Below are 7,669 nucleotides of genomic sequence, written 5' to 3' on the forward strand. Positions count from 1 at the left end.
ATATTAATTTAATAAAATTAATGATTTTCACTAGATATATCGTAAAGTATTGACTCTCAATTAATAAATTGTATGAAAATAGGTGCATTTATTTATAAAAGCAAAAGAAAAATCTTTTAAAAGTTATGTTTTAGAAAAGAAAAATTTATTTTAAAAATGAAAAAGTATTGAACCGCAAAGAATACAAAATTTTGCGGGAAACAAAGATCACCCACTAGTATATATATATATGTGTACTAGGTATTTTCCTACACCATATGCAGCGTTAAAATTTTTTAAATAAACTTTTGTTAAAATTTAAGATTTTATTAATTGTATACCAATATTTTTATATAAATATTAATTTACTTGAACATAAAATTAAGATAAATAAATAATTTTATTTATTTAAAATTATATTTAGTAGAGGTCCTTCACTACGAAGATTGTATGCTTTCTTATTCACTCAACAATGAAAGTTAAATGAAACCGATTCCAATATCTTTTTCCTTATGTCGAAAGATTTGATTTGATATTTGATTTTGGACCTTGATTACTTTGACTATATTACTAGATTGATAGCCAAAACTACTCAAAAAGATTTGATAGATTTTCATTTATTTCTTTGGGTTAAGATATATTAAATAACTTGTATAATTTTCATAAAAATAGATATAATTTTTTTATAATTATCAAAATATGAAACTAGACAGAATTTCTAAAATTTGTAGATATCAAAAGAAAACAAATGATATTACGATTAAATATTGATAATTTTTAAAAAATATTGTATATAATTTTGAAAATCTTAATTAGTAATAAAAAATGTTTTTTTTTTATAATTATCAAAATATAAAACTAAACAGAATTTCTTAAATTTGTAGATATCGAAAGGAAACAAATGATATTACGATTTAATATTTATAATTTTAAAAAATATTGTTTAAATTTTGAAAATCTTGTTTAGTAAGAAAAATTGTATGATTGTAAAAGCATACCTAAATAATATTTCAAAATTTGTAAAATATTCTATATTTATATTCTTATATTATTTATTGACATATTTGAATTGATTTGATTCAATGATGACGTATGAATTATTACTATATTTTGAAAAGTTTGCAAAAAATAGAAATAAACATTAAATAAACATTAGTATATCATATCACATTTTTTTTAGTGAAAATGATCATAGAGATGATATGTGTTAAATCAACTTCACAGATAATGTCTAGAAAATTTTGGTGAGAAAATTTCATCATCTCAGAAATTAGAAACGTGTAGAGATCAAAATCCACCACAATCTCTATGGCCTCTATAGCAATCTTTAGAAGCCCTTATTCTCCTCTCCTTTTCTATTAGATGTTTACGTTCATGGATGCAGCCAGAGTGAAACCTGCTCGTTCCACCAACCCACCGAGCGAAGTTGATCGGCTAAGCAGTTTGCCAGATTGCTTGATATTCCAGATATTCTTAAATCTTCCGACCAAAGATGTGGTTCAGACTAGTGCGTTGTCCACCAGATGGACAACTCTCTGGAAAGACGTACCTGGTCTGGATTTGGACGCCGAGGATTTCTATATACGCGAAACATTTGTGAGTTTTGTCGATAACTTTCTTGAACGCAACCACGGTTTGTCCATACATCGGTTTAAGTTAAGGTACGATTATTTTTACTTTGAAGAGCCTGCTGGTCTTCTCAATCGCTGGGTCGACACTGCTGCTAGGCTTAAAGTTGAACATCTCGATGTTTCGGACAATTTTTCTGAATGGGATCCCATGATGATCATCCAACAATACTTTACACTTGTAGTAACTTGGTGTCCCTAAGGCTCGTGGGAATGGGCCTAATGAATCCCGAGCATGTTTCTTTACCTTCCCTCAAAACTTTGGTTTTAATCCTCATTGAGTTTACCAACAAATGGGCATTAGAGAATTTAATCTCAAAATGCCCAGTTATTGAAAACTTTTGTTTTGAGAGAAGCTACGATTATGGAATACCGATTTTACGTGTGCATTCTAAGTCTCTGTTGACCTTCATGCATGATGCGGGTTATCACGAGGATTATGATGAGGAAGATCGTTTTGTTGAAATTGATGCTCCCATGCTTAAGTATCTGATGATCAGTGATGGTCGAACTTCAAGTTTCATAATAAAGAGTCCACCTTCCGTTGTAGAAGCTGATATAGATACTGTGTTTAACTTGACTTCTGAAAGGAGACTAGGAATTGCAAATGAAGTACAAAAGAGAGCGATGGTTCGTGATTTTCTCCTTGGGATCTCTAAGGTCAAGGATATGAGCATCTCCTCAAGTGCTCTCGAGGTACCTATATATGTTTTAACTTCTAAGTCACTATCGGAGTATTAAATTTTCTTGATTTTCAATTTTAAACCAATTGTATATTTTACTCCGTTCGAAATGTAATGTTTTTGAATTTTCAGATATATTAAAAGCATCTTAAATTTTAACTATAAATATATTATTTTTTTATATTAACTATTTCTCATCATAACTTTTAATCAATCAAAATTCAACAAACATAATTATATTTCTTCGAAATCAATCGATGTAGTACTTCATTTATTAACACTAATGCCTTTTTGTTGATGTTGTTCTTGTACGTAGGTCATATATGATTACTCAAGATATGTACAACTACCGGTATTTCGTAACCTATATACCTTGCGTGCCAGATTCGACAGCTACATGTGGGAGATGTTGCCAGTCTTTCTTGAAGTCTGTCCGAATCTAAAAACTCTTGTCGTGGTGAGGATTATCTAACAAACTCATGAACTTGTGAGTAAATTATTCTTAAACTTGTGTCTTGGTTGTATTGTACATGCAGGGAACTTCTGAAAATCCCAAGATGGTGAACCTTATTGTTATTGCCAGGCCTTGGAGTCTGTTATCATCTCTAGAGTATGTTGACATAGAAAGGCCATTGAGTGGGGAGGCATTGGAGATGACACTAGTGGGTTACTTACTCGAGAACCTCAAGAAAACTGTCATTAAGTTTGCATGATTCGCTAAAGAAAGGAGAATCTGTCCACAAGCTAACATTAAGCTTGGATGATGCCCCAAAGAAAGAAGAATCTGACATCTTCATAGAACTCCTTAACTTTCCGAGACTCTCTAGGTCATGCCAAATTATTGTACGATGATCCTCATAGTCATCACCAATGGACATATAAGTTTGTCTTTGATAACTATTTGTTGCTTCTTAGTTTATTATGACATTGGAGTGTTGAAGTTTGTATGATAATTATAGTATTTATCATATTTATGAGTCAAATAAGTATTTGATTTATCGTGGCTAAAGGCATATATGCTTTGGAATTTGTGAACATGGTTTTGTGTTTCCTTCTTTTGTCTTGCAGAGAGCTATATATAATTTGTTTGTATTAAACAAAACAATGGGCACCTATATAATAAAAAAATTGTTTAAAAAAACACAAAAAACATTTTTGGAAGAACACTTCCACCTCCAAAAAATCACGTTTGTACTATTGGGAATAATATCTCATCAAGCTTCTGATTACGTTTCAATTCATTAAGAATAAAAAATGAAAAACAAGAAAAAAATAAGAAAAAAATAAGAAGAATCTTTTGTTTGAAAGACTCTCAAACGATTATGCGAAACTCTAAAATTAGGTGTCAAGTTATCTAAGAATGAAATTGGTCTTATGCTAGAACTTTAATATTATATATTGGTTTTAAAAAATTAGAGTTTTTCTCTAGGTTTTCTATATTTCATCGTTGTATTCATAAATTACGGTAATATTTTCTATTTAAGAAGCCGTAAAACTATTTTATAGGATAGTTTTTGATATTTTAATAGACAAATAATTATTTTAAATATTTATTGTTCTTGATTGAACTAAATTTATTAAAATAGAAAGCTGATCTTAAGTCAGTAATGCAATTTCCAAATTAGAATTGTCAAATTTCTTAGGTAAAAACAATTATGACTATCGAACTAGCCAGCTGATTATTTTAAGTAATTTTATATGGTAATTGAGATTTTTAACTCATTTTTTCAAAAATTAATATTAGATTCTACTAATTCATTAGTTGTATTAACATTCATAGTGTATCTGATAGTTCACATGTTTTATCATATAATGTTTTGAATTATCCAAATAGTATGATGAGTAGTAATGGATAGCATGATGCCATTGTTTCTTCTACCATGCCTGATGCCATTGTTTCTTCTACCATATGATAGTATTTGCTCAAATATAGTCTCATATATGACCAAAAAAATGTACACACTTACAAAACGGCTAGCATACACGAGTACCCGTCGGTAACGAAAATCGAGACTGAATCCACCACCACCTCACACAACAAAACCGGAACCGGACCTCAAGCGGGATACCACCAGACCACTTAACTAGAACATCTCTCACTCACACAGGAGAAATTACGCGACAAGTCGTTTCTTTCGTTCTCTCTCTCTAACGTGTTCTCTCGTTGTGGTTGTTGTTGGACTATTGCCTTATGTGCACCAAACTATATATAGAAAGTGACTGATTCGTGCGATACTACCAATTTCCCTTTTTTTTCTTTTTTTTCTTTTTATTTATTTATTAAAATAAAATAAATAGTAAATTCAAATATCAAATATACCCGTTGCCTCACACAATCCAATAACTACTAACTGTTGGAAAGATATAAATTTTTTTTTTGTTTTTAGTGGACCAAGATAATTTATTGTTTTTTATTTTATTTTTGAAACACTTCAATATGGAACAAAAATGTTCGTATATCTATATTATTAAACCTGAATTACATTTTGATATTGTTTGGAAACATCGATTGCAGTATAAAAAATAATTATTTGAAAACATAAAAAAACGGTATAAAAAAAGAAGTACATTGTCTTTTTAGTAATTTCATTAATATAATTACATTAATTATATTTTCATATATCATTCTGTTTAATAATTTTATTAATTATATTACCTTAACAATACATCACATCCTTAATTATATTACCATAATAATATTAGTGTAGATTTTTATTTATCAGTTAATCAACATTAAATTTGTGCAAATTATAAAATCAAAAATATAAAATAACTGGGTTTTGCATATAGTTAAACGTTCGGTTTAGTTTGTTTTACTAAAACTTTTTTTAATTTTAGTTTCAATCGGTGGAAAATTACGTAGCCAAAAACATAATTCAAAGACATGTTTTGTGAACAAAATAATAGCTTAAATCAAAATAATAAAAATGTATTACATTTATTGTCACTTAATTTCTCACTTCATATAATTATTTTACTAAATAAAAAATTCTTTTTATTTCACTTAATTTAGCCAAATACGTAGAAAGAATCATTTTTATTAGTTTATAAAATAAGTTAGGCATGAACATTGACTATCTATTTAGGTACGAGTTGTTTTTTTGGGTATCATTTTTTTTGTTTTGAAATAGGTCTACTTGAATATTATAAATTTATGTGTGAGTTTTGAATTGGGTTTTTTTTAATTCTGGATAAGTTCGGTTTTGATGTATAGAAACCTAAAAATATCTAAATAACAAATGTATCTGAAACGGGTTCAAATATTTATACCAAAAATAATTATATTACCCGATTGAATACAATTAGTTATATTATGATTCATCTAAAATATATAACACTAATATATAAAAATGTAATAACCAATACTCTTTAAGGTCCAACTCCATGTCCAGCTCCCAATCCTGCACAAAGAAGAAACATTAAGTTATTTCCAATATAAATGTATTTTAAAACATATTTTATAAACACCAATAATATAATAGAACCATTATAAATGTCGAATTAAAAAAAATAATTGATTTCGAATTTCAAAAATTAATTGATGTAGAATTAAAAATAATAATTAATGTTGAATTTCAAAATTAATTAATAGACATACACCAAATTAAGTATTTTCTTATTTTTTTAAAAAATATATCTCTAAATATAAAAAAATTGTATTAATAACTTGATATATTAATTATAGTCTCAAAATTATTAATTTACAAGATTTTAACATAAAAACAGTTATGTAGCGTGTTGACATAATTCGTACTAACGATATTGTATAGAATATAAGTCATGGAGTTGCTCTTAGAACGCTACTCAAAAAAAGTATATATCTCATATACATATATTAAGTAACACTTAATGATATATTAAGTAAAAAATAATATATTAACTAAAATTTAATAAAATATTAAGTACAAATTAATGATATATTATAAATATAGTGACTCATATGTATATCTCATATACACATATTAAGAAACAAATCAATGTTTTATTATAAATATGTATTACTTACAAAGTAAACAATTTTCTAAGAATCTCAGCTATAGTATTTTAAGAAATTTATTTTTTCTAAATAAATAATTCTTAAAATTGAAGATTTGATACCATTAAATAGTCAAGAATGCATACAAATCTAAAATTACTATTTTTATAAGGTCAAATCTCTCTCTCTCTCTCTCTCTAAATATATATATATATATATATATATATATAAAAGATGTTTGTTCATAAAGTCATATTTTTATAAATAAATTCAAAATATTTCTAAAGTTTGAACTAATATTAATTTAATAAAATTAATAATTTTCACTGACTCTAAATGAATACAATTGTATAAAAAACAAGTACATTTATCTATAGAAAGAGAAGAAAAATCCGTTAAAATTTATTTTTTAGAAACGAAAAGTTTATTTTTAAAATAAAAGAGTATTATACTAGATTTTGAACCGCAAAGAATACAAAATTTCGCGGGAAAAAAAGATCACCCACTAGTATATCTATGTGTATTTCGGTAAAGAAGATTTCATCATCTCATAAATTAGAAACGTGTAGAGATAAAAATCCACCACAATCTATCTCGCCTCTATAGCCAATCTTTTAAAACCCTTACTTTTTATTCTCCTCTCCTTTTTGATTCGATGCTTACGTTCATGGATGCAGCCAGAGTGAAACCTGCTCTTTCTACCAACCCACCGAGCGAAGTTGATCGGCTAAGCAGTTTGCCAGATTGCTTGATATTCCAGATATTCTTAAATCTTATGACCAAAGATGTGGTTCAGACTAGTGCGTTGTCCACCAGATGGACAACTCTCTGGAAAGACGTACATGGTCTGGATTTGGACACCGAGGATTTCAATATACACGAAACATTCGTGAGTTTTGTCGATAACTTTCTTGAACGCAACCGTGGTTCGTCCATACATCTGTTTAAGGTAACATACGATTCTTCTAATAAGCCTGATCTTGTCAATCGCTGGGTCGACACTGCTGTTAGGCTTAAAGTTGAACATCTCGATGTTTCGGACATTTTATCTGCTCAGGATATCATGATGAATCCAACAGTTTAAACTTGTAGTAGTTTGGTGTCCCTAAGGCTCGTGGGAATGAGCTTACCTAGTCCCGAGCGTGTTTCATTACCTTCTCTCAAAGATATTGTTTTAATCGTCATTGAGTATACCAACCCATGGGCATTAGAGAAGTTAATCTCACAATGCCCAGTTCTTGAAAACGTTAGTATTGATAGAATTTACGGTGATGGAATGCCCATTTTACGTGTGCGTTCCCAGTCTCTATTGAGCTTCATGCATTATTGGGATAAGAATGATGATTATGAGAAAGATCGTATAGTTGAAATTGATGCTCCCATGCTTAAGTGTCTGAGGATCA

General features: G+C 28.5%; 1 protein-coding gene and 1 pseudogene across 1 annotated transcript in view; both read left to right on the forward strand.

The window, feature by feature from the left end:
* The window catches only part of LOC106309171 (F-box/LRR-repeat protein 13-like), a gene marked incomplete at its 3' end in the record, with an annotated part of 11,880 nt that overhangs the window by 3,566 nt on the left and 645 nt on the right, over positions 1 to 7,669 (forward strand). The gene's annotated exons all lie outside the window — the stretch shown is intronic.
* LOC106312440 lies at positions 1,342 to 3,207 on the forward strand (annotated as a pseudogene).

This window comes from Brassica oleracea, chromosome C8 (assembly GCF_000695525.1).
Source record: "Brassica oleracea var. oleracea cultivar TO1000 chromosome C8, BOL, whole genome shotgun sequence".
Taxonomy (NCBI): domain Eukaryota; kingdom Viridiplantae; phylum Streptophyta; class Magnoliopsida; order Brassicales; family Brassicaceae; genus Brassica; species Brassica oleracea.